The sequence below is a fragment of the Brienomyrus brachyistius genome, unplaced genomic scaffold (genome assembly GCF_023856365.1).
Source record: "Brienomyrus brachyistius isolate T26 unplaced genomic scaffold, BBRACH_0.4 scaffold68, whole genome shotgun sequence".
Classification (NCBI taxonomy): domain Eukaryota; kingdom Metazoa; phylum Chordata; class Actinopteri; order Osteoglossiformes; family Mormyridae; genus Brienomyrus; species Brienomyrus brachyistius.
The window spans coordinates 1,235,490-1,260,727 of NW_026042343.1; the positions used below are offsets into that span (position 1 = coordinate 1,235,490).

The 25,238-nt window shown below is 41.9% G+C and overlaps 1 long non-coding RNA gene across 1 annotated transcript; it reads left to right on the forward strand.

The window, feature by feature from the left end:
- The first annotated feature begins 16,923 nt into the window (after window positions 1-16,923).
- LOC125725482 (uncharacterized) lies at window positions 16,924-25,196 on the forward strand. The gene is made up of 4 exons (XR_007387502.1): window positions 16,924-17,002; window positions 17,230-17,293; window positions 21,150-21,314; window positions 21,469-25,196. It is a non-coding gene; the product is annotated as an uncharacterized LOC125725482 (long non-coding RNA).
- Window positions 25,197-25,238: the final 42 nt, after the last annotated feature.

The window sequence follows — 25,238 nt, forward strand, 5'->3', positions numbered from 1 at the left end:
GGATGGTGCCTTTCTGAAAATTCCTTTTTTGAATACTCTTATGCAATGGTTCTTTGTGCATTTTAATCATATGTGCTTGCAAATGGTGCATAATATTAAGAATACAATCATCTGAATTAGCAGGAATGTTTCACCACTATGGAAGCTTTTATAGGAGTTTCTCCCTTGCTTGAAATTTCTGATTTCGGTTTTTTGTTTGGCAGAATTGTGAGGTGCTGCGTGTTTATTCACGGACTCTGACTCTGAGCGAGCAGCAGTGTCGTCACGCAGGGTTCACCTCTCTGTAAGCACTGCATTGCTGTCGTGCCCATAAATCTTTTACAGGTCTTTCCTTTTATTGAGGCTAGAATGGTTTTGGAACCAGCAGGACGCTGTTACAGGTCCCTAACTTGGGGCTGAGTTTTTTCTTTTCAGGTCAGTTACTATGGCCTGTAAAGAATGCTTTTCAGTGCTACTTCATCTGTGCTTGGGACACTGACAAGTCCTGTGCACGACCTGTTTGTCATGAGAATGCCTGAAAAAAAGACTTAAATGACTTAAATCTACAATGATTTTTTTAAAATGTTCAAAACATTTTAGATTGTCAGTGGGAAAAAAAGATTTTGGAGAGGAGGTTCCTGTGGGATCCAGTGAAAAGCACTATATGGGAAACCGGGAACCGGATCAGCATTTGACTTTCTTGTTGCCCATATAAATATTAAGGGCTTTCACTATCGATTATATCAATAATCGAGTAATCCACTGATTTAATCTAACATAATTGAGTAATCATTCACAATATAATATACAGATGCTCCTCCACTTACGAACTTTCAATGTACAGACTTTCAGACATACGAACGAAGAGGACTGTAAGTCCAAATTGTGTTCATTGGGCTCCCGTTTCCTGTCCGTAACATCAATTTTTTTTCTGCTTGCCAATTTGACCTATTACGACTTGTGGTCACTACTCCGACCACGCGCTAGTGTAGCGTACGTACTCTGAGCATCCTAGTTCTTTGTATTCGCGTATACCCTTAAAATGATGCTGAATAATGACTTACAAACATTTCAAGTTATGAACGGCCGTTCGGAACGTATCTCAATCATAAGTAGAGGACCATCTGTAATACAATAGTTATATTGCATTTGTCGGAAGGCAGAATCCTAGCAGCTGTTGCAGAGTCACTCATATGGTCAATTTAAGACATTTAAGTTCCATGTTTCTCAACAGTGGAAGGGAACTGTAGACCAGGGCTCTTCAAATCTGGACCTTCCATTCCAAATCCAAGCCTTGTTTTCAGTTCTCCCAGGTAGTTAGTGTAATAATTACTGATTCTGATTGGTCAGAGGCTTCACACCCACCTCACGGGTAAAGGAAAGCTGGAAAACCAGCAGTGCTTGGACCTCGAGGACCGTGATTTGAATAACCCTGCTGTAGACTTTGCCAAAAAGCCACGCCCACATTGGGCGAACGTGTGCAACAGTGTGTGCAGCAGTGTGCAGCAGTGTGCAGCGACAGCACGAACAGCGTGCATGGCATTTGATGCGCATGCAATGGTCACATCGCGAGGACCGCACTAGTCTGTTAGGTTCACACCATCAATACTTCGCGCTAAAACATTTTTGGTCAGTCACGGGAAACAAAATTTAGCAAGCTTTGCAATTCTGGTGATCCTTTTCAAAATTATTTAGCATATGTTTAAAGATTCCGTCTAAAGTTGACCAGTTTTGCATGAGCTCTGCATGTGCGCTTTGAGAATCATAATCATTCTCCTCCTGCTTTTGACCCGTAGACCATGTGGTGCCTTCAATGGGCAACTAAAAATGAAGAGGAGAGGAGCCAAGATGAACTGCTCACAGAAAGACAGTTTTCCACTGTATAGAAATATTTTGTATTTCATAGAGACCATTTTGAGCAAAACCAAGTGATTGTCAGCACTGCTTTGGATCTGTGTCATGAAAGCATCAAATATCATTCAGCCCTAGTCAAGACACACAATATGTTAATATGGTTAATATTTACCATAGTATGTAAGATGATGTGGCTAAATCACTGGGCTAAACGTTTGTTTTAGCAAATTGCTCATTTTTTGACGTAGAGGAATCGTAGAAAGTAAATTAAGCAAAATAATAATTTAAGCGCAAGTGATGACAACAACAGACCTAAACTTCACATATCTATGGTTAACCTGCATTACTGGATGAGTCTTCTTTAAGATGTATTTGCATTGCAGTCATGCTGTGGTGATATTTATGTTCAATCCTGACGGGCGACTGCGTTTTCATTCACGTTTAATGTGAAGTGCATCCACAAAACTGATGGTTTTCACTCTTTACAGTATTTTACCTCCATCCACTACCTGCGGTCTCCTTTCCGCCATATTGCCGAGTAATCGAGACGGAAATTTTTGATCAATACTTTTTTGTAATCGGGTAATGGAGTTTATTGAGTAATTGTGACAGCTCTAATAAATGAAAACCCATCTTAAAACAGTCAAACATTCTGAATAAAAGTGGAAGGAAGGTAGCATGTGTAAAGAGAGATGAATCAAATGACTCACAAGAGAGCCAGGAAGGTGGCTCCACCATGACGAGCATTTCCACTGTTTTTCAGTTAAGGATTGATAAATGGGTGTTGGTAGTGCTAAACAGCCTCTTTAATTATTTTTTTTTCACTCAGTTGTGATCCACGTATTTTTGATCTAGATCTTTTGGCCAGAGCGTAGCATGAACGGGGCTGCATGCATTGTTTAGTAGTCAGTGAAGTGTCGCATAATTTAGAAAAAAAAACAAAATTGTTTTATCAATTATTTATTACATTTATTTAATCTTTTATTTATTTATTTTATCAATTATTTATCAAATTATCAATTATTTAATGGGAAGTGAGACAGAGAGAAAATACTGCCTATATTTTAAATATAACATAACACTATGAAATTATTGCATGGAAGTGGCAGTGCAGCAAATGTTAACTGTAATTTCCAGTGCTGGGATGTATCTTGGAGATGCAGTGCGTTGTGAAAATTTGTTACTTCAGCACTGCTCTCGTTTGAAAAAGTGAACTTAGAAAACGATTTTTTTTCTTCCCGATGCAGAGATACAATCTTCAGCAGCTGATGCATCAGGGTCTGGTTGAGTCCCCACAAGCCAGGCAGGTTTGGGCAGAGCTTACTAGCCGATGGGGTAAAAAGTGAAGGTTCGAGTGCTGTAGCAGAATGAAGCTCAGTCACACCTGGTGATCAGCCCATCGAGCCATCTGCTACTGAGACAAATACCATGGACACTATGCAAGAACTTCTGTAATGGTCAGTGAGCAGAGGGGAACAGATCATTACTAGCTACACAAGTACCAGGAATGCCATGTTATGAAAGGCCTTGCTGTCTTAATTACAAAAGCAGCACACCAGCATATGTGAAAATGAGGGGGCGGTCCTGAATCTCCCATTTTTATCTGTTCTGGGTAAAGCTCTGCTGACAGACACCCCCCCACGCCCCCATTTTTTCCATCCCTGCATGCAAATTTTCATTACTCATGCCCCTCATCAACATGAATCACAACACAAACCTAGGCTGGTGAAATTAGCACCAGTGCAGTGACCTTTCCCAGGTTGATTTTATAGAGTCGAACCGTAGCACCATCTTCTCCCTTCTTGGGGACCCCAAAATAAATCTTGAAACTCAAAACATAACTACTTTCCATTTTTCCACGCTGTGAGTTTTGTAATTACAGTATGAAAGGGGCAAACATAACTAAATTGTTTCCATGACAGTAGTTTGCAGTGTTTTTACTAAATTTAGGTTAATTTCATGGTGCATTTTGTTCCCTGATCTTGTTATTTGACAAGGCAATTTGCCAGCAGACTAAGGTCTTTTTTTGAATGTCATACCACGCAGATTAGCTGTTCTGTGCTATTCTTTCCTGAGAAGCTTGATAGATCTGGGTGTGGAGAATGACATACATAATCCCACTGTAACTTGATAACTTCAAGCCTACCACCCAAGCATAGTGACATATTTAGAAGCCCTGGTCCTTACACATTCATGGATTTGATTGACCCTAATTCCTAAAGAATGCACTCGCATACCTGCCGTTTCACTGTGACATCTCTTAGGGCTTTTTCCCCATTAAAGGTCCGCACAGTTTTATTTGAACCTGAAAGCCTCAGTGCTTTGCAGGGTAATGTTCTTCTTTGCTAAACATTCCAGCAAATGGGTAGTGCCTCATGGAAGAACAAAAGACACACATAGGACCTACAATGAATATACCCCTCTGCGATTTATTGTAAAGTAATTACCTTCTTAAATACAATATTTCTGTCTGTTAATCATTAGGAGGCTGTGTCATATTGAACCACATTAATGCTTCATTCATGACTGAAGTTACTTTAAGTCAAGAATATTCAATGTATTTAATCCCTTTGTAGGGCAGGTACTAAACTCACAGGCTCGTCTGCATACTTCATCCTTTTCATTCCAAGTTTCTGCATAGGTGCTGAAAGGCTCCCAGCTTTACAAAGTCAACGTTTGTCAACCCCACCCTCCTGTAGTGGTCTATCATCTTGTCATCTGACCTTTAAACTCGCATGATACGACTTGCCAAACTGATTCCAAAACTCACCCTTAGCTTAAAGTTCATTTGGAAGCCAAGGTCTGCATGAAGCCGATTTGCTGCAAGGTTAAGAGGTTTTTGCTAAATAAGTAAAATGTAAATGTGTGTCATGTCTGACACACTAACTGTAACTTTAATCCTTAACAATGATTAGTTGACTCCAAATGAATTTATTAGGTTTTAGATAAAAAGGGCAGCTGGGCAGAAAATCAGGCAATAGAAAAATATTTTCAGATTTCCAGCCTTAATTCTAGCTACTCTGTGCCAGTCCTATCTATTGTGGTGCAAATGATTTTAACTTGGATTGGATTCAGAGAAGGTCTTGTATATTTCACCAAGACAATGCATATTATAACAGTATGGCTCCATAGTAGAAGAGTCCGGCTGCTAGACAGACCTGTCTGCCATGCAGACCTGTCACCCATTGAAAACATTTGGCACATGATAAATAGAAAAATACGACAAAGAAGACCCTGAACTGTTGAGCAGCTAGTGCTGTAGTTCTCAAGACCGGTCTGGAGACCAATTTTTTTTGTGGTCTTGGTCTTGTCTGGGTCTCGACTCTATTTGGTCAATGTCTTGTCTTGGTCTCAGACATAGCTGTCTCAATGGGATGGGGAAAAAAGAGAAAACAGCGCATCCTCACAGAACAGTATCATTATTTATTACGTGCCTCAATTCAAATGCAACCAGTCAGATGCATCTATGTTAAAAAAGTTACATTGTATACATTTTCTCAACGGACACTGCCAGCGCTTCACAGTCCACACACATCATACACATCGCATCATAGCGAAGTCGGCAAAAAATGTCCGAAAATGTCCGCGAGGTCGGCAGTAATTAACTTTGGCTTTACAAAGCACAGAGTAAATTTGCAAAACATCCCAAAAAAAGAAACATTATGCTGTATGCGGATTTTGTCGAACCACCTTGACGGAGACTGCTGTGTGGGTGTATTGTTTAATTATTACAGTGGTGTTATTTGACATAATAAATCATCATTGATTTTATATAGCATCTGTCATTGTGCATTGTGCATTGGGCATTGTGTTGAGCAAGCATTCGTTCTATGCCATATGGTAAGTAATTTTACTGATGTTGATATCGAAGTGTAAAGATTACAGTGGGACAATTCCAGTTTATCTATTAATGGATACAACATAGTCTATAGCATAGTTATAATTCAAATAAATTAGGGATTTTACATTCATTAGAAAGCACGGTCTTGGAGGTGCAAGTCAATCTGGAGGCTCATTCTCTTCAATTCAAAGCAAGGGATCATTACATAGCCATATTCATAGCTTACCCGAGGCCTCTGTCCCTGGTATAAGAGACTTAATATGAACATCTTTCTGGTACATCCCATCTCTTTCCCTTGACAAGGTCTGATAAAATGGTTATAGGAGAGGATTGCTGAGAATATTATTTTCCATCAGGCCTCGTAACTATGATAAATCTGGGAGACTTTAAATGAGAGACATATGGACAATACAATTGAAAAGATAACATGAATTTGATTTAACGAGTAATGACACTTTACAGCAATGCCTTTTTCCTCTACAGTTGATCTGAGTCATGTGATGTCGATTCTAGCTCTAGTCTGTTTTCAGCCTTGGTCTTGGTCTCGCCTTAGTGTGTCTTGGTCTTGGTCTTGATCTTGGTACCCTCAAGTCTCGGCAGTGTCTTGGTCTTGATACCCTCCGGGCTCGGCAGTGTCTTGGTCTCCATTTAGGCGGTCTTGACTACAACACACAACACTATGAGCAGCTGAAGTCCTATAGTCAAGACCAGAAATATTGGCACCCCTGCATTTATGTCAGAAAATGCACCACTTCTCCCAGAATATTGTTGCAATTATTTGGTATTGTCATATTTATTTCTCTTGTTGGCACTGGAAGAACACAAAAAGCAAAGGAAAGATATCAATCTGAGACATTCCACACAAAATGTCAAAAATGGCCTAGAGAAAATTATTGGCACCCTGAACTTAATACTTGGTAGCAGCCCCATTGGAAGAAATAACCGATTTAAATCGCTGTCTGTAACAATCAATGAGTCTTTTACATCTACTAGAATTTTGTACCACACTTCCTCTGGCAGCTGCTCCAGGTCTCTCAGACTTCAAGGGTTTCCTGACATAAATGCAGAGGTGCCACTGTTTCTGGCCATGACTGTATATCAGGCAAGAATAGCTCAACATTTCACTTTCACAGCTCCAGAAACTGGTCTCCTCGGTTCCCAGACGTTTGCAAAGTGTTTTTAAAAGAAATGGCGATGCAGCACACAGGTAAACATGCCCCCCATCCCAACTTCCTTGAAACGTTGGTCATATATTTGTCATAAAACAATAACATTTCTCAGTTTCAACATGATACGTTGTCTTTTTTCTACTTTCAATTAAATATGGGTTTATGTAATCTGTAAATCGCTGCATTCTGTTTTTATTTACATAGCTTCCCAACGTTTTGGGAAATGGGTTTGTAAGACAAAAAAATGGTAAGTAAAGGAACCTTTAACTGCAGCTCTACAAGGTTCTGTGTCCAGAGTACGTGCTGTACTTCTATGTTATATTTATATTTAATTATTGTAATACACATGTAGCTATTATTAAAAAGACAGCATTTATCACCAGTAAATGCTACTTGGACACGGGTTAACTCAAAAACCCCATCTGTGCATTGACCTGTACTAACAGTCAATACAAGATATGATTGCATATCTAAGATGTATTATGCTTTATTGTGATTTAATGCATTGCATGATGCTGAGCTGTGTGAAATGGTTAAAAATACCTAAAAGGGTCATTTTTCTCAGAATTGCTGGCATTTAGTGAAAAAACTGGAAAATTTATGACTATTGTTATGCTAAGACGTTCAGAAATTGGGTCAGGGTTAGGCTCTACTCAATGGTGTAAATTTACTACATGGTTATTTTTCACTAACTGCTGACATTTCGTCAGGGGCCCCCAGAATCTCTCGCAACGCCCTTGATGGTAGCACTATTATGCTTTTAGGCCAGAGGCCTTTGACTGGTAAAAACTTGTCCCCCGTGTCAGATCCGAATCACCAGACCTATGTGAGAGAGCTACTGGTTTTGGGACATTCAGCTCTTTTGTAATATTCAGTAGCTTGGCATGTTTTTTACACTCTCAGCTCATCCATGGTCATAAATCACACTTTAAAACGCTACAGCTGACTCCTTAGAAGGAACTTATCCAAGAAGATGTAATGCTCATTCAAAACAGTGATTATTAGACTAAACGTAAACAGTGCAGACAAAAGACCCGGCAAAACGGAACAATGAAAATGTGAAGAAAGTTAAGATGCGAAACCTTGCTTCTATTTTGTAGTAGGAGGTGGGGTTGCGATTTCGACTCTTTTCGTAGGGGGATCCGCACAGACCGCAGGATTGGCTGACCTGTTGGCTACTGGTTTTGGCCAGAGCAACACCCCTTCCAACAGCAACCCAGCTGCTAATCCTTAGAAGGATTGTATGGGTGTTGACATTATGCCCAAGTCCTCGTCTAAACAGTATTTGGGAAGTGCCACAGATCATCTTCCAAACAAAAGCAAGAATCTAATATTACTGCTATTCAATGAGCAGATGAGTAACAGAATGCTTTTGCATGGGCATAGCCACTTTCAGGAAATTAAATTATTCTCTGACCTAATGTCTGTACTTGCCCTGCAGTGCCACAGTGGCCTTCAGGCGAAGGCTTTCACCTTCCAGCCACTTCTTTTCAGGGTCACCTATCCCAGGCAGCACGGGTCACATGGCTGTTGAACAGTCTGGATGGAACATCAGTCAACCATGGAGCACTAACTCACACACGATTAAACACCACAGGCAATTCATGGTGCTTTTCCACTGCCGTCAAAAACCAAACTGTATCTAAGCCGTACCGCAAGCTGACGGTTTTACATTGTAATCGATCTGCGCCGTACCTCAGCCATAGCCGTGCTGATATTCCCCTGCTTACTAGCATGGCTACGGCTGAGGTACGGCGCAGATCGAACGTCGTGATCAAACAGAGGTGGCTGCATCACCACCATCTAATTGGTGGAAATGCATGGAGATACTGGTGATCTGTGTCGATATGCATGGATTATCTGAAGGAAAAAGAACATATTCTATATATTTATCAGTAATAGTAGTATGGCATATTATTGTGGTGTATTGACGTATTCCCGATAACTCAGAACTTGAATATTTCCAAACACCTACTTAAAACAGCTTAGAACAGTTTAACGGGATGGATTCGTAATGCAAACTTATGCAAGTGAATGCTAATTCTGCCAGCATTTGATGCTGACGTAACACAGCGATTGTCCAAGACTTGCTAGCAGAAAGTAGGTTATAGTAAATCATGATGCACACAATGTGAATAGTCAATAAGTGTCTCTTCGGTTTTACGTCACTGTCGCTTCCAATCCCAGCAACGTCTTTACCGAGCCGACCCTTCTGCAGTGGACAACGGAAGTGAGCTGGAACCGCGCTGTGACTCGCCTTTCCCGCGCTGTGACTCGTCTTTCCCGCCGTGTGGCTCGGCTCCTGCATGCCAGTGGAGAAGAGGCATTAGAGAAAACACTTAGCTTACTGCAGCAGGAAACCCACTGAAGGTGCCGCTGACTGAAACCCCCTGCAAACAGAGCAGAGGGAGATTCAAACCCAAACCCTACAGGTGTGAGGCATCAGTGAATCACTGTAGATTAACCCTAACCCCCATGCAAGACCTCCATTACTAATATTGAAGATTTCTGATTTCTTTTTCTTTCAGAGCCCAAAGCCATTGGCTTGCTTAAACTTGCCTGTTGGCCAAACACACAGCTGTTTCTGAAGAACTCATCCCTCATGACAGAAGACAGGGTAGGAGTTACCAGGTTTGTTTACTTTCTCCAGCATCATGCGTTCTGGGAATGAATTTCAAGTTGCAAAACAATTTCGTTCAAATAAACACTGAAAGCAAATAAATGCACGTCAAAGTAAACATTTGGGCTAGTTTGACCATATAAAAAGCCATATTTTTCTGTTCCATCCCTTGGTTGAGTGACATAACACAAAGGTTTACATTCACCAGTTCTTTTGTATGTAAACACGAAACATTCATGTTTACTTGGCAGAAACCATCATGACACCAAACAATGTGGGTGTGGCAGCACCTCAGAAATCTTTCAGTAAGAGTGAGAATATTGCAATGCTTCATGTTTTCTAGTCACCCATGATACTCTGTGCTTCTTGAGTGGAAAAGAAAACATAAGAATATGTGACCTTTATTGATCTAATGGGGAAATACAGAGTAGCAACAATGTGGGAAACCCTTAATAGCTCATTTAATGGGCTTGTGTGGTCAAAAGAAGTCTGTTATGCAGTGCTACCTTGGGACACAAGCTTCATTCGTTTCAGAAGACTGGTCAAGATACAATTTGGTCGAGATCCAAATCGAATTGTATTTACAATGTAAATACATTTTATCCATTCCAGACCACCAAATGATTGCCTGTTTAAACTTATCTAACTGCCTAACAAGGTCAGCCAGCTGGGGCAGAGGCAAGGGTAGAAAAATCTACCATGTTAACTGGCTGAAGAGGTGTGTTGGATGTGGAACAACCAGCCCAGAGAACAGTTGCTATTGGGAACTACCTCGCTTCCCACCAGTGCCAGGAGATGTTGGAGCTCCTGGACAAATACCAGGATGTGTTCTCTGCTGTGTCAGTGCAGACGCATGTCACCACTCACAACATTCGCACCCAACCCAGGGTCATCATGCAGTGGCCCTATCAGGTCCTAGAGGTTCAACGTCAGGCCATCGATGGGGATGTGTAGCAGATGCTACAGCTGGGGGAGATCCCAATCATAATGATCCCCAAGCTGGACGGCTCCCTCCACTTCTGCAATGACTTTCATAAGTTGAATTTCTGGTTTTCTGTTCATTGACTACCCAACACCTAGACCTCAAGAACTAATACAGAGGGTTGGGCAGGCATGGTTTATATCCACCCTCGACCTCACTGCTGGCAGGTGGCTTTAACATCATGGGCCTGGGAAAAGACTGCCTTCAGTACCCTTGATGGGCACTGGCAATTCACTGTCCTCCCGTTTGACCCACATGCGGCCCCCACTACCTTCAAGCAGTGTTGAAGTACTTGAGACCGGTCTGGGTCGAGACCACGTCTTTGCGGTCTTGGTCTTGTCTCGGAATAGACTTGTCTCAAACATAGAGGATGCAACGTTTTATTTCAAGACCAATCAAGGCCACTCATTAAAATGACTCAATATTTATCTCACCAGTTTAATTTTCATTTGTTTGTTACGCCGTAGAACAGGACAAATGCAAAATGTCTTGATTTTTGCACCCGTTAATCTCAGGCTCGTATTTTGGAAAAGTATAATGCATAGTAATGAGTCACATTTCTTTGCAATCAAGAGAACTTACTCGATCCGGTTGTCCAAGTTGCAAAATTACACGCTAAAATATTCCAGAGTAATCCTGTGTGCAATGAGGCATATATTGTTATTGTTTTCCATGAAAATTCATAATAATCTATAAAACATTATTCACATTAGATGGAAAACAAAGGCTATGTTAGTTTCTGCAAAGATCCATTTACTACCCTTCTGGGAAAACAATATTTTATAATTTTTTTATTATAAGTCTATAAATAAAGCGATAAAAAACAACTCAAAAATGGGCTGGAGATCTACTAGACATAACAAAACGCAGCATTCTATGTATATGAAGACAATTACTTGATATTTTCATAATATTTATTCAAAAAAGTTGGTATATGTATGCTTAATGTCGAGCTCCGTCAAAACACTGATGATGTTGTACAGAATTTGTTTGTTTTTTGAAGATTAAATGCCAATTAACAATTTCCTTCTAAAACATCACTTTACCATAATACCGTATACAGGTGCAAATACTTACCAGTGGTGTCAGTTTCCCCAGATTCCGGGCGTCTGGGTGGTCTCTCAAAAATCTACGGTTTGTCTGGGTTTAGTGCTGCAACCCATGTGACTCAAGTTACAGTACAGTACCAAGTAAACGAAAACGGACCAATTTTCAATATATGGCAGCCAGTCAGTATCATCACACAGCATTTGCAAGGCTCCAGCACACGTTACTTTAAAAATTAAATGATATGCACATGCCTATACACATCCCTATGCACATCCCTATACACATCCCTATGTGTCATGCTGCTCACAAGTGATGTCAACTTGCAGAGACCACTGGCACGTCGGCACTTTATTTTTGTTTTCGCGTGAACAATGAATAGTATCGTTTACTTGTTGTTTAACAAACTTTCGCTTAGTGTTTTGTGACTTTTGTTGAAGAAGACTCGTGTACATGTATATTGTGTCGATTGTGCGTCGATTGTAAAACGAGACTTAACTGCAAGGTTAGCGTATGTCTGGGTGTTTTCATCTTACAGGGTGATTAGGGAGAACCTGTTAATGTTCACGAGAGAAGAACTACCTGATTGGTTGGTGAAGGTGAAAACTCATTAATATTCTGATCTGCAGACACATCCTCCTTCTTGTCTCACCAAGCAGGTATCTTTAGTCAGCAAGCCGACGCCACCTGGAGATCTGTCTGCTACGTGAAAATAAATCTAATTCTAGAGGATTCCCTTTGTGTTTCTCAGCTTTGCACTTTTGCGCTCTTTTATTTTATTTGAACAGCTGTCTTAGTTTCTTGCAAAGTCTTTCTCTAACATACTGTGTAGCTCTTGACCCAGTGCTAATTGTTATTGGTCATTCATTGGAAGCTCAGTCTAGCTGCACTTACTCCTAGTTGGCCTCTTGGCAGCGGTATGATGGTGATGTACCATCCGCCTCACTTGCACATCACTTTGGACAAAAGCATCTTCTAAACACATAAATATAATAGTGAAGAACAGGCAACCTGAGGGAAACGTTTCGTAGGAAGATGGATCAGTGCAAGAATCATTTTACCATAACAAGTGAGACAACTGTACAATTACAGGTCCATATCTGCAGCCATCATGACAGCTCTGGTTTTAAGTGCTGCCTGCCAATTAAATGAGACAAAGCAAGGGGTTAGGGTTAGGGTTAGGGTTAAGGTTATCCCGAAGGACTTAAGGCTGCCCCGGAGGCTCTAACAGAAGGTCAGCTCAGCATATTGCCAAACAAACCTCGGAGGCCGACCGGTTAACCCAGAAACCGAGTGAGTCTCGGCAGATCATGCGCCGCAGGTCAGCCGTGAGACCTCACACACCCCAGCTGCTCTGAAAGGTGGTGAGAATGCCCCACCCAGCTGTGACAGTAAATACCTATTTGTCATGAATGATTTGTGAGTGGCGACTGAAGCGTAGCAAAAAATGAACGGCTTGGCTACCGGCGCAAACCAACTTAAAAAAAAAAAAAAACCAATAAATAAAAATCTGCAATCAGCGTAGAAGGTTACAGAGAGGACAACGCAAAAACATTAAACGTGCGAAGGGTAGAATTAGGAAGTAAATGTAAGTGAAACTAATACATGCGATGGCTTTAAAATGGGATCTTCATAATCACTGATTAGTTCTTCATTTCACCTTCAGTTCTAAAATCTGGAGATTTAAGCAAAGAAGCCAAAGGATTTTGCCCATGGTTTCTTTTGCTCTTTTTATGAATTGATGGAGTCGATTCCAAGACTCATTATCAGACAGTGAGCTTCTTGATTCTAAAAACTGTTGCAGAAGGCCATGGTGGAAGCAGAAAGTGATGACCTACATCGTGAATTAATAAAAAAATAAGGGACTTTATTTTAAGCAAAACAAAAAATTATGAAATGATCTACATTAAACATTACAAATATGTAGTTGTATATCATATTTCATATTTTTCTTTTTACAGGGCATTGATGTGGCAGAAACGAGTGCTTGTCTTAATGGAATGCTCCCATTCAAAGCATACATCAACTTTTGCCCTCAGGTGGGTCTGCTAAAGCTGAGGGGAGGGGTGACCATGTTCTTTTTTTGTCAAGAGTGTTCAACCTATCATCTAATGAACCTCCTCCTCCTCTGAAAAAATACCTTCGTGTGTTAAAGCATGTGCCTCTATTTGCAAAGAGCAGGAGCCATCAAATGATGTAGAGTAGCAGCAGGCTGTTAATCGAAACGTGTAAATCTCAGTAACCGAAAAGAAAAAACGAAGTGATTTATGTATGTGCAAAAAATGAACGTGTGGCCGAATGACAATGCTTGTGTGTTCTGTGTCCTCATCAAGACTGCCGTGTCACAAAGAATATTTCCATAGATCTTTCACCACATGCTGTGTGACTCAGATAGCGCTGAATGTTTAAAAACAAACCCAAGAATATTACGAATTCTATGTTCGGCATTTACAAGACACATGCACGCCATGTTTTTATTCACCACCTTTTATTCACCATGTTGTATGTCATGCCTGAAAAACGATTTTTCTTCAAGTGTAGTTTGTAGCTTCCAGATACATTAGCAGTACGTTTAATATTTGATGAATTAGGCACCAATGAAGTGTTGTGTGATTTTGCTTACCCAGATTCCATTCATCAACAACTGTAACAAGAACTGTAATTCTCATATGGAAAAAAAAACTAGTGAAAACGTACAAAATGTCAATAAACTATCTATTCTCTAAGACACAAGGTCAGAAGAACAAAGCATTCAGAATTGCGCTTTACATGTTCGTCGACAAAAGGCCCTTCAAATAAAATAGTGGCCATTCCAACCAACTTCTGAATGTAGGATATAATATATCTGTATAATATATCCTACATAAGAACCAGGCATATTTTAATAGCAACAGAGACCAAATATCTAGATGCCTGCTAAAAGTAGACAAGAAGAAGGAATGACTGACGGTGAGGAATGATGTTCCCTCAGATAGCAGAAAGTTTTCCAGATGTCTGAACAGGTTTCTGAACACCCCAACAGTGACATTGTAATTGCAGGGTAATTTAACCATGCAAGGCCCTAGTCAGTACTGCCTAATTTCTACAGAAATGTGGAAATTCCAAACAGGGGAAACAACACACAGTATCAAGTTTATATAAAGAAAGCAACACCTCCCCGCCTCGGTCTCTCCAATCATGTATCTTTCTTTCTCACGCCCATCTAAAAACGCTCAATCTGCAAAACTAATCCAAATACCACGATTGTGCAAATAGGGACTGAAACAGCCGCTTCGCAACTTCATCACTATTTTGACAGCACAGATTGCGACATACTTGTAGATAGAGCCACTTGCGCTATCCTATATAAACATACGCACTGCTAGTATCACACTTCAAACGGCATTGAAACCTTCCCAAACCAAAACCCACGGTTTAATAGTGATGTCTGGAGACCACTCAAAGTCGAGACGCAGACTTCAAATCTGGAGACACATAAGCTCACAGAGAAGCCAGGCAAATTGCAACTATAATCCATTCCATAAGGCAAAATGCAACTATAATCGGCGTATTGAAGATCAGAAACAGCATGTGACTAGTTGATAAATTAACCACAGTCTACAAATACAACAACCCCACAGCCCACAGGGACACCTCAGTGATTGGAATGGGTTGGGTGGAAGGAGTTTGTTTCATGATTTACAGGCGGAAAAAGCAGAGGTTTGTGGTGAACGGTGCAAATGTTATTTGCCAATGTGTGTGTATGTGCAGCTCTCTCAGTAATTTTAAAGAAAGCTGCACTTTAATTCAACATTAGGAGTCCAAAATACCAGCAGGAGACCTCAGGGCAGACCAGCCTGTTTTCACTTGTAAAGATTCCTGGAGCTATGGGGTGTCAGCACTAAAAAACTCCAGGATTTAATGGTAATCTTGTAGGACCTCACTTAAATTGACAGTAAATAAGTTTAAATAAGTAAATAAGTAAATACGTTGTATGGTCTTACAGGTGTCGTTGTTCAAACTTCTGTCATCAAAAACTAACAAAACTGACAGTGACTAATGCGTTGACAAATCAAACAAGTGTACAGTGAGTGAAACGCAGTGATCTGAGCCAAATTCACGGGTCTTAGTTTGAATATCACTCGTCTGGATCGCATCTGTTTGAATGTGCCACTAGCATCTGCACGCATTTATACAACAGACTCTTTGTTCACTGCACAGTGCCTCAGTAAGTAGCACTGTGGTCTCACACCTTGTGGGTCTAATTCTTACCTCCAGTGTATGTGTGTGTGTTTGTCTGCATTTTGCAAAGATTCCCTCTGTGCACCGTAGTTTCCTCTCAGTCCAAAAGCAGGTGAATTGGTGTCTAATAAAAGTGTATAAACATGTTATGGTCGGTCATCCCTGCATTATATTCATCATGAGTCTGCATTAAACAAGTGGATATAAAAAGGAATTACTGAACCGTCCTTTGCAAGTGTGTAATTTATATGTATTACACCTCTTTGGTTCAGGTAACACTAGCAGAGGACACTTAGCCTTCGGAATGGTTGTTTACAGTCTGACAGTTTCAGAATTTTCTGGTCCTACTGGTTATTGACAACAATAAAAAGCCACCAAGAACAAAGAGCTTGGCAAAGTTTCCTGAAGACAAACATAGTTCAAATTGCTACGTTAATCTGCATGACAAGGGGAAAGCGGGGAGCAACCAGTGTGAAAAAGATTTGAAATACACCCATGGTATATAAAAAAGCATGCATGCAAGGTTTGGTGTAGAAAAAAACAGATATGTGTAATTTAATTGCAGAAGAAAGCATGCCAGTTGGCACTGCATTTCCGATAGGAATTCCAACAATGAGAAAATTACGTGTTTTCTGGACAGTATGTAAATTAACCAAGAGGGAAATAAAAGAAATGTTTAAATTGCATGTGTTTTCTGTTGATGGACCAGACATTCCCAGACAGGCTGGATTTAGCAGAATCTTGTGTAACACTGTACATGAGGGGGTGCAATTAATGCAGTAGTACACTCTTACTTAATGTATTAATTAACCAGAAACTAAGTACCCACGTTAGCTCATCATTAACCAGTCATAAAGCTTTATATATTTGTGCATGTTTTTTCCTGATTTGTACTTGAGAAGTGACTCGGCTTGTAAGTTATTTGTGCCCCTTACCCACTGGCGTGCTTCTTTCCGCACGTCCCATCATGCTCTCCTTTGAGACAGACACCCACACAGGGACAGAGGGCAGTGTGAGCCCCCCGGAGCATTTCGCTGGGCTAAGGACCTCCCTCAAGGGTCCAACGGCAATGTGACTACTCATACAACCACGGAATTCAGACCATACAATCACCGGCACGGAGGCCCAACCCACTAAGTCACACCCCCACCCCCCCCAACCCCGACTTCCCAAAACACACAGTGAAACTATGTTACAATAGCGAGCATATGTCACCAGCTAGGAAGCAGGGCGTGTGCTGCAGCAGAGAATGGAGCCATTGTCAGAGACCCCTTTAGGGTTGGAATATGGTAATGCGCACCTCTTTAGGATGGGCAGGGGTGTCGGGCGGCAGGACTTTGTGCAGTGCTGTTCCACAGATGCTGGAAAAGAAAATGTGCTTAATTGAAGGAAAGTATAAAGTACATTGGTGATGTCGTGTGAGCAGTTATGACAGAGAGTCGGGTTGGAATGGCATCAAACAGCTATAAATAAAGCTTATGTCACCATTTAAAGTGAGTTATTGCTTCACCTACAGGCCGTCCCCATGTTACAAAAGACGTCCATCCCTTCTCTAAGTCTGTCTTTAAGTGGAATTTGAGGTAAGCCAAAAAAAATGATAACACATTACATAATAATGATGATTATTAAAGGTAACTAGATGTGGTGCAGTACTGTAGCTGAAGTCAACAAACGTCTGAAGCGGTGCAGGGTTCTCACAAGTGTCACAAAGTAGTGTGTGTCGTATAATCGTTTAACCTGATTTTAAACATGTTAGGCTTTATGCAAATCTGTTCATATGTACGAGTTGCCCGTAAGTCAGACATCCTTAATCTGGGAACTGCCTGTGTAAGATCAGTAGCTACTCTTAACTCTTAACTCGGACTACAATAGTTTCTCCTCCAACAAAAATTTTAAAAAGTGTATAATAAAGTGCAGGTGGTACAAATGAGGCAGAAACAATATGAAAGGCTGCAAGATGTCGAAGAGAGTCAGGCTAGTGTCTCAGAGGCTGGACGCATTGCAAAGTTACCCTCAGTTGGGCTTCCTTGGATTAGTTGTGGCAGCTCTTTCCTCACTGGAGCAGAGTGCAGTTTGGACCCTAACCTTTCTCTCAACCAACACTGTCAAGGAGTCCAGACTGAGAATTATGACAGAATTATGTCCTCAAAAGTTCCTTAAGCCTAGCAGCCACCTTGACTCTGAACTGTGTCTAAGAGCATTGGCGCCCTCTGGTGACGCTACTACAGAACACACAGTGACACTATCCAGAGAGGGGGGTAGAAACCATCCATCCATCCATTTTCCAAACCGCTTATCCTACTGGGTCGCGGGGGGTCCGGAGTCTATCCCGGAAGCAATGGGCACGAGGCAGGGAACAACCCAGGATGGGGGGCCAGCCCATTGCAGGGCACACTCACACACCAGTCACTCACGCATGCACACCTATGGGCAATTTAGCAAGTCCAATTAGCCTCAGCATGTTTTTGGACTGTGGGGAGAAACCGGAGTAGCCGGAGGAAACCCCACGACGACATGGGGAGAACATGCAAACTCCGCGCACATGTGGTCCCAGAGGTGTGAGGCAACAGTGCTAACCACTGCAACACCATGCCACCCCTGTGGATAGAAACCTTAAAGTGTAAATGGTAGAGGTGGCTAACCGGGGCAGCAGTGTGATTTCCTGTATGCGCCCTTCTCTGCAGCAATCACTGGAAGTCTGATGTAACATCACTGCAGAGGAAGGTAGTAGATTCTCACAGGAGACTTACTGCTTGGAAACTGCCGGCTGTTCAGCTATAAGCCATATATTATAGTAGAAGGTGATGTAATATTGCAAGCTGTATGTTAATCAGCATGGCCTAAACAGACTGTTTCAACGAAAATCTAAAAAGATGGTTAGTCTCAGTGCCCAAACAAATGTGAAAAGATGTGTTTAATGGTGAATTCGCTGACATAAGGTCATAAGATTACTGAGCATTATTGGGATGGGGACAGGGGGACACTATGAGTAGTTTTACAAACTACTTTAAACCTGAAAGGCTCCCAAGCTCAACTAAATTTATTGGCACACAGCAAGAACTCAGTGCATAAGTGAAACCCAGGTCTTTGGTAGCTTACAAACCCCGTCCTACCTCATGGTGTCCCCCCCAACATGGATTAGATGGTTACCCTAACTCCATTACAACTGCATCAGTAGTTTGATAATGTTTTAATCCATCCTCATGCCAAATTTTCAGTATTTGGGGCTTAATTCAATATTACTTTTAAATTCAGCCCAGAATTCTTCTAGTATAGATATTAAGCTGCTACAAAGGTACTTTTATTCTTTCATGAAGAAAATGAGCATAGTGCCCTCTGCTGGTTAGGCGTTACCCCCAGTCCTGTATAATTATACTTCCCATTACCTCAGTGTTTCTCCACCCCGTCCTCAGGGAGCCCTAAACAGTCCAAACGTGGGCCAACTGGCAGAGAGCTGGGAGGGAGCAAAAACGTGGGCCAACTGGCAGAGAGCTGGGAGGGAGCAAAAACGTGGGCCGACTGGCAGGGAGCTGGGAGGGAGCAAAAACGTGGGCCTTCTGGCAGGGAGCTGGGAGGGAGCAAAAACGTGGGCCTTCTGGCAGGGAGCTGGGAGGGAGCAAAAACGTGGGCCTTCTGGCAGGGAGCTGGGAGGGAGCAAAAACGTGGGCCAACTGGCAGGGAGCTGGGAGGGAGCAAAAACGTGGGCCTTCTGGCAGGGAGCTGGGAGGGAGCAAAAACGTGGGCCTTCTGGCAGGGAGCTGGGAGGGAGCAAAAACGTGGGCCGTCTGGCAGGGAGCTGGGAGGGAGCAAAAACGTGAGCCTTCTGGCAGGGAGCTGGGAGGGAGCAAAAACGTGGGCCGACTGGCAGGGAGCTGGGAGGAAACAAAAACGTGGGCCTTCTGGCAGGGAGCTGGGAGGAAACAAAAACGTGGACCGACTGGCAGGGAGCTGGGAGGGAGCAAAAACGTGGACTGTCTGGGGGATCCCGAGGACCGGGTTGAGAAACACTGTGATTTTCTGATGAACGGGAAGTACAACGACATAGACATTATCTGAAAGTGGAACTGGATGATGTGTTTTAAATATTTTTTACCTTAATATTTAGAATTTAGGAAATGGCTTAATTTTGCTTTTCATCGAAAGACATAACACATAAAGCAGGTTATCCCACACCATTGATATTCCCTTAAAATGGCAACAACTCTTAGTATTAAGGCATATGGGGTGGCCCACTGACAGTTGTCTCAAACAGTAATTTCAGAAACAAAGGATGCAGCTGTTGAATGATCTTAATAACAAAAGGAAGGAAAACGGCATTTCACATTTTTGGCGGATATGAAAGCCCGGATGTACTGCTTGATCTTATTAGCAGGGAAACACCAACAGCGAGATGCATGGTGCGATTTAGCCAGTAATGTGCCAGACGGGCGGTGAGTGTGTTTAAATATCGCTTCCTCACTACTAGGGTCTCTAATGGTTTATTTACTGTTTAATCTGAATGCAAGGCAGAAACTTATTTTTTCTTTCAAAAGCTGATAGCTTCACCTTTTTGAGCTGTTGTTATGGAGTATGGGTGCTGGGCCAGAATCCCAGAAACACTGACACCTCGTAAACCGAGACCGGTTTCTGGCTTTAGCGACGTGGTGTGAAGTTCTCAGTAGGCCGGTTTCCTTCCTTCACCTCAGCTTTTCCAATCACACTTCCCTTTCCTCTCCAGGCCTCTAAGACATTGTTAGTAGACCCCAAAGAATGTTACTGCCCAAAGACTTTTGTCTCACAGGATACCTCAGTGTATCTAGGCACCTCAATTGAACTGGGAAAACATTGTTAGTTTTAGGATTGAAGGATTCGATGTTTTATGGTCGCATGTTCCTATTACACTGAAATTCTTACTTGTGTTTTAAATCACGGATTCATAACAGATGTACACAGAACAATAGATAGTACCAAGAACACAGTATACATCAGACACCAAGTACAAGTCAACAGTACTGTATGTACAACATCACAGCACAGGGCTGGCGCACCCTGTAGGCAGCACAGGCAATTGCAAATGATCAGAATACCTCTGGGTGCAATTTGTGAAATTAAGTGACACTACTTTTAATATGTAGTTTTTTTGTGAAACAGACATGAGTTTGCTAGTTAGCGGCCAGATACCCAGTGCTGCTTTGGGGGGGGGGGGGGGGGCACTCAGCAGAATCCCACCTTGGGTGGCAGAGCCCCCATGACCAGCTCTATCAACATATATGTTTATGGTCTTGAACTGTTTGACAGAGTGAAGGATGGAAATAAGTATTTGTGCATAATAATTCAAGTCTTTCAAGATGTGATCTGCTTTTCGTGTGGCATAAACGTCCGGGCTGGTGAGAACTGTTGATTGTCAATCCTGCTTTCATTACTCTCTGTGACGCTCTGTAATCCTGTGCTTGGCAGCTGTCATAACAGGACGTCATACAGCCCCTGAGAATGGATACCGCGGCATACCAGCAGATGTTTGTGAGGATTTCAGGTGACGTCCGGGGCCTTCCTCAGGCACCTGAGGAAACGAAGGTGATGACGGACCTTGAGAGCAGCTACAGCGTTCTGTGTTCACTTAAGGTCAGTGGTGAAGGTGACAACAATGAAGTTAAAGCTGAAAACCCTCTTTTCGCCAACATACGATTTGCTTCCTGAAGACCAGCTCCTTAATCCTATTGACATTCAGGGAGGGGCTGCTGTCCTGACATAATTCTGCCTTTGTACCTCCCTATAGGTTACTTCATCGTTTTTGGTGATTAGGCCTATGACGATGATGTCGTCAACCGGTTTGATAATGGAGTTGGAGTGGAGTCTGACTATGCAGATTTGCATGCACAGGGATTGAGTTGCGGGTGCTAAGGACCAGGGTGCAAGAAAATGAGCGAGAGAAGTGATTTGCGCTTCCTGTTGCTAAGGTCCTCATTTCATCTCCCTACATTTTATCCTTTAAGTCGATAAAGAAAATAAGGAAGCTCGAAATGTGTTATTTTCTTAATGATTTGTGCAAAACAGAAGTTATGCGCCTAGGTAACCAACATATAATTGGCCATAATATGCAACAACGCGGGAATCTGAGAGTCAATCGGCTTTCTGTTCAAAACAGTACTTCCTGGAGATGGATGTTTTCCACAAAACATTTGATCTGTTTTGAATTACTGGCACCAGCCTCACCTAAGCACTGGGACAGCACATAAACTCCACTGACTCAGTTTTAACTGTCTGGGATGGAAACCAGGAAATTGACTGCAATGGCAACCACACCAAGCAATGCTCAGATAATGAAGCTTAATGTTTAAATGGAAAACATAGACCTAAAGATAGAACTTGCACCATAATAAATAACATAGTACTTTTTAGTTTTAAAAGTTTGGAATAAACACACTGGATATATGCAGCTGTGGAAAAAATTAAGGAACCACAGCACGATTTAAAATTTCACTCATTTCTCAATTTATGGTTGTGCGTCTGTGAATAACGTATTTGTTTTTGCAAACTGCAGCCTGATTCTTCTCTGTTTCTCATTAATGAAGGGCTTCTTCCTTGCTTTATGGGACTTCAGTCCTGCTTCTAGGAGCCTGATGTAAACTACCCCAGCAGTGCACCTCACACCTGCACTTAATGTTTCCCGCTCCATTTGAAGGTCACTTGATGTCATCCTCTGATCCACGAGAAACTGTCAGATAAGTTAACAGTCATCTCTGGCATTAGAAGGTCACTTCCACCCTCTACCTGGCTGGTTTCTGGTTGTTCTCAGTGTCTCTTGCTTCACCTTATTCTTGTGTACTTTTAGAAATTTTGAACCTGGAAGCGACCTGCTGCTCAGTCTAGCCTTAAAATTAAAAAATGCAGATTTGTTAAAAAACAAAGAGAGGTCTCTTAATCCACGGCTGCATGTGAAAACAACACCAAACAATAACTTTTCTCTAATAATGCATGTCAGTAAAGTCTGGTACTGTAAAATACTTATTGCTCGAGTATGACCTGAGTAAATCATAGAATATAAATGCAGACAGTTTGAATTACTCTTGAATATTCACTCAGTTGTTCTAGGAAAACAAATTAAATATATAAGTTGAATCTGTGCTGTTGTAACTATGGGTTCTGAAATGACCAGAGACATAGTGAGATGACTGGCTATGTTGGACATAAACTGTAATTCCTATGAAGCCAAGCGATACAGTATAAGAAATGCTGCTCAGACCAAAAGTGTAATTAGGGCTGATGATGGCCTCAGTTCTTGTTCATCTAGTTCTATTACCCCAGGGGTGGGCAACCCTGATCCTTTAATGCTGGTACCCAGCAGGTTTTCCATCCTACCTGGTCTCCGATTAACCACAGCTGATCTCAGGCAGATAGGAACTCATCAGGTAGGATGGAAAAGCTGGTGGAGACCGGCACGCCAGGATCAGGATTCCCTACATTCACTTATCCCTTCAGTGTTTTGGCCACTCATCTGTGAAATGTGCCATTATACCTTTATTATTAGTTTTGGTCCAGGAATCTTCTGCAAAATGGATGAAACTTGTCAATGAAAAAAATTCTAAATTGTGGTTTACAGGGAAAATAATAAGTTTCGACATTTCCTGTTCATCTTGCAGGAGACATCTTCAGGAAAATCAACAGGCAATTGTTTCACATTGTTATGTAATTAGCCAGTAATTGTATGTTTGGACGAGTAACTTTGCTGAACACTGTGTACCACCATGGACACTTTGAGGTAATCTGCTGAAGAGCAGCTCGCCAACCTTACAAGCTGCAGAGTATCCAATAATTCACAGCCAGGCTATTTTTGCTTCTGTACATCTTGATGTTATTTATTTCAACAGGTTTTCTAAACTTTCTCTTGTAAAGGCGTTTTATACAGGTTTTGTTCCAATATGATCTCGCACTTTCCACCGGTCACTTATTAGAAGCTTAAGTTGGCTTGGAGATACTTGTACCTGCCTCATTTGTACCTCACTTTCGACAATAATCACCTGCTAAATACATGAATGTAATAATAAGTAGATCACTACTCCGAAGTAGCTGTCAGCAACATGGCATGCAGATGACAGCACTCCAGTCAGCATACTACACGCTATATTTAACAGACGCTAATCATGACATCATTTGGCTTACACAGTGGCCTGAAGCAAGGAAAGCAGGCCGTGATAACTCACACCAGCGGTGCCATTGTTACCAGAGCTCTTTTGAAATCAGAGAGGTCTGCTTAGAGTTGCGTTTCGTTTTTCCCTTAGCTCACAGATGTCTTGAAGCAGCAGCAGGAGCCGAGAAAACAGTCTCGTGCCCAGAAACACTGCCACGGTCTTCGTCCCGTGACCCATTGACACATAATCCTTTCACACTCTCTGCACAATTTCCACCTGGCTTGGGAACAGCATTAAACACACATGAAGTGCTCGAAAACACTTTAAGGCTCCCACAGGAATGCAGATAGCAGTATCAGCTTACGGAGAACGGAACGCGAGGTGGGGCAGCAGTAAGCACCCAGAAACAGACAGACCAGAGCCCAGGTTTTCTACAACAAAAGAGAAAATGGGCCACAATTAAATATCAGTGGAAATTTTACACCATTTCAACTGGGGGGCCAAACTGGGGCCAGTTGTTCTGTTATGGGGGCCAGATGCATTTGACCGTAATGGCCTCCAAGTATTATTTACATTAGATTGCCAGGATTAAGAAGCAAAGGTCGGTTTTGAAAACTGATAATCATTTATCCAATGCTTTGCAGTTACATTATATAGTTTTTACAAATATGTAACTCACTCTGATTTCTTGTTCAAAGTGTCTTGCATCTACAGGCTTGATTATTTTTTTCTGCTGTTAACTTTGCTTTTCACAAACTGAAGCGATTTGACCATCCGACACACCCACGTTAACAGTCCGTCAAGAAAATGTGCTTAGGTTTGTCTTTCACCTGCTCCCTGTGCACATTTTAGCCCACATATATTAATGGAAATAATAATAATAATAGTAATAATAATACATGGGGGCGGCATGGTGGTGCAGTGGTTAGCACTGTTGCCTCACACCTCTGGGACCCGGGTTCGAGTCTCCGCCTGGGTCACATGCGTGTGGAGTTTGCATGTTCTCCCCATGTCGTCGTGGGGTTTCCTCCGGGTACTCCGGTTTCCCCCCACAGTCCAAAAACATGCTGAGGCTAATTGGAGTTGCTAAATTGCCCATAGGTGTGCATGTGTGAGTGAATGGTGTATGAGTGTGCCCTGCGATGGGCTGGCCCCCCATCCTGGGTTGTTCCCTGCCTCGTGCCCATTGCTTCCGGGATAGGCTCCGGACCCCCCGTGACCCAGTAGGATAAGCGGCTTGGAAAATGGATGGATAATAATACATTTATTTAAGGACCAAGTAGCATACGTATTTAGGGAGTCCCAGGGGGCATGAACATTGTCACAATGTCCCAGTTAAATATACCTGATATACCTCTTATATCTCTGTTAAATATACCTCATATACCTGTATATACCTCTTATATCTGTTAAATAT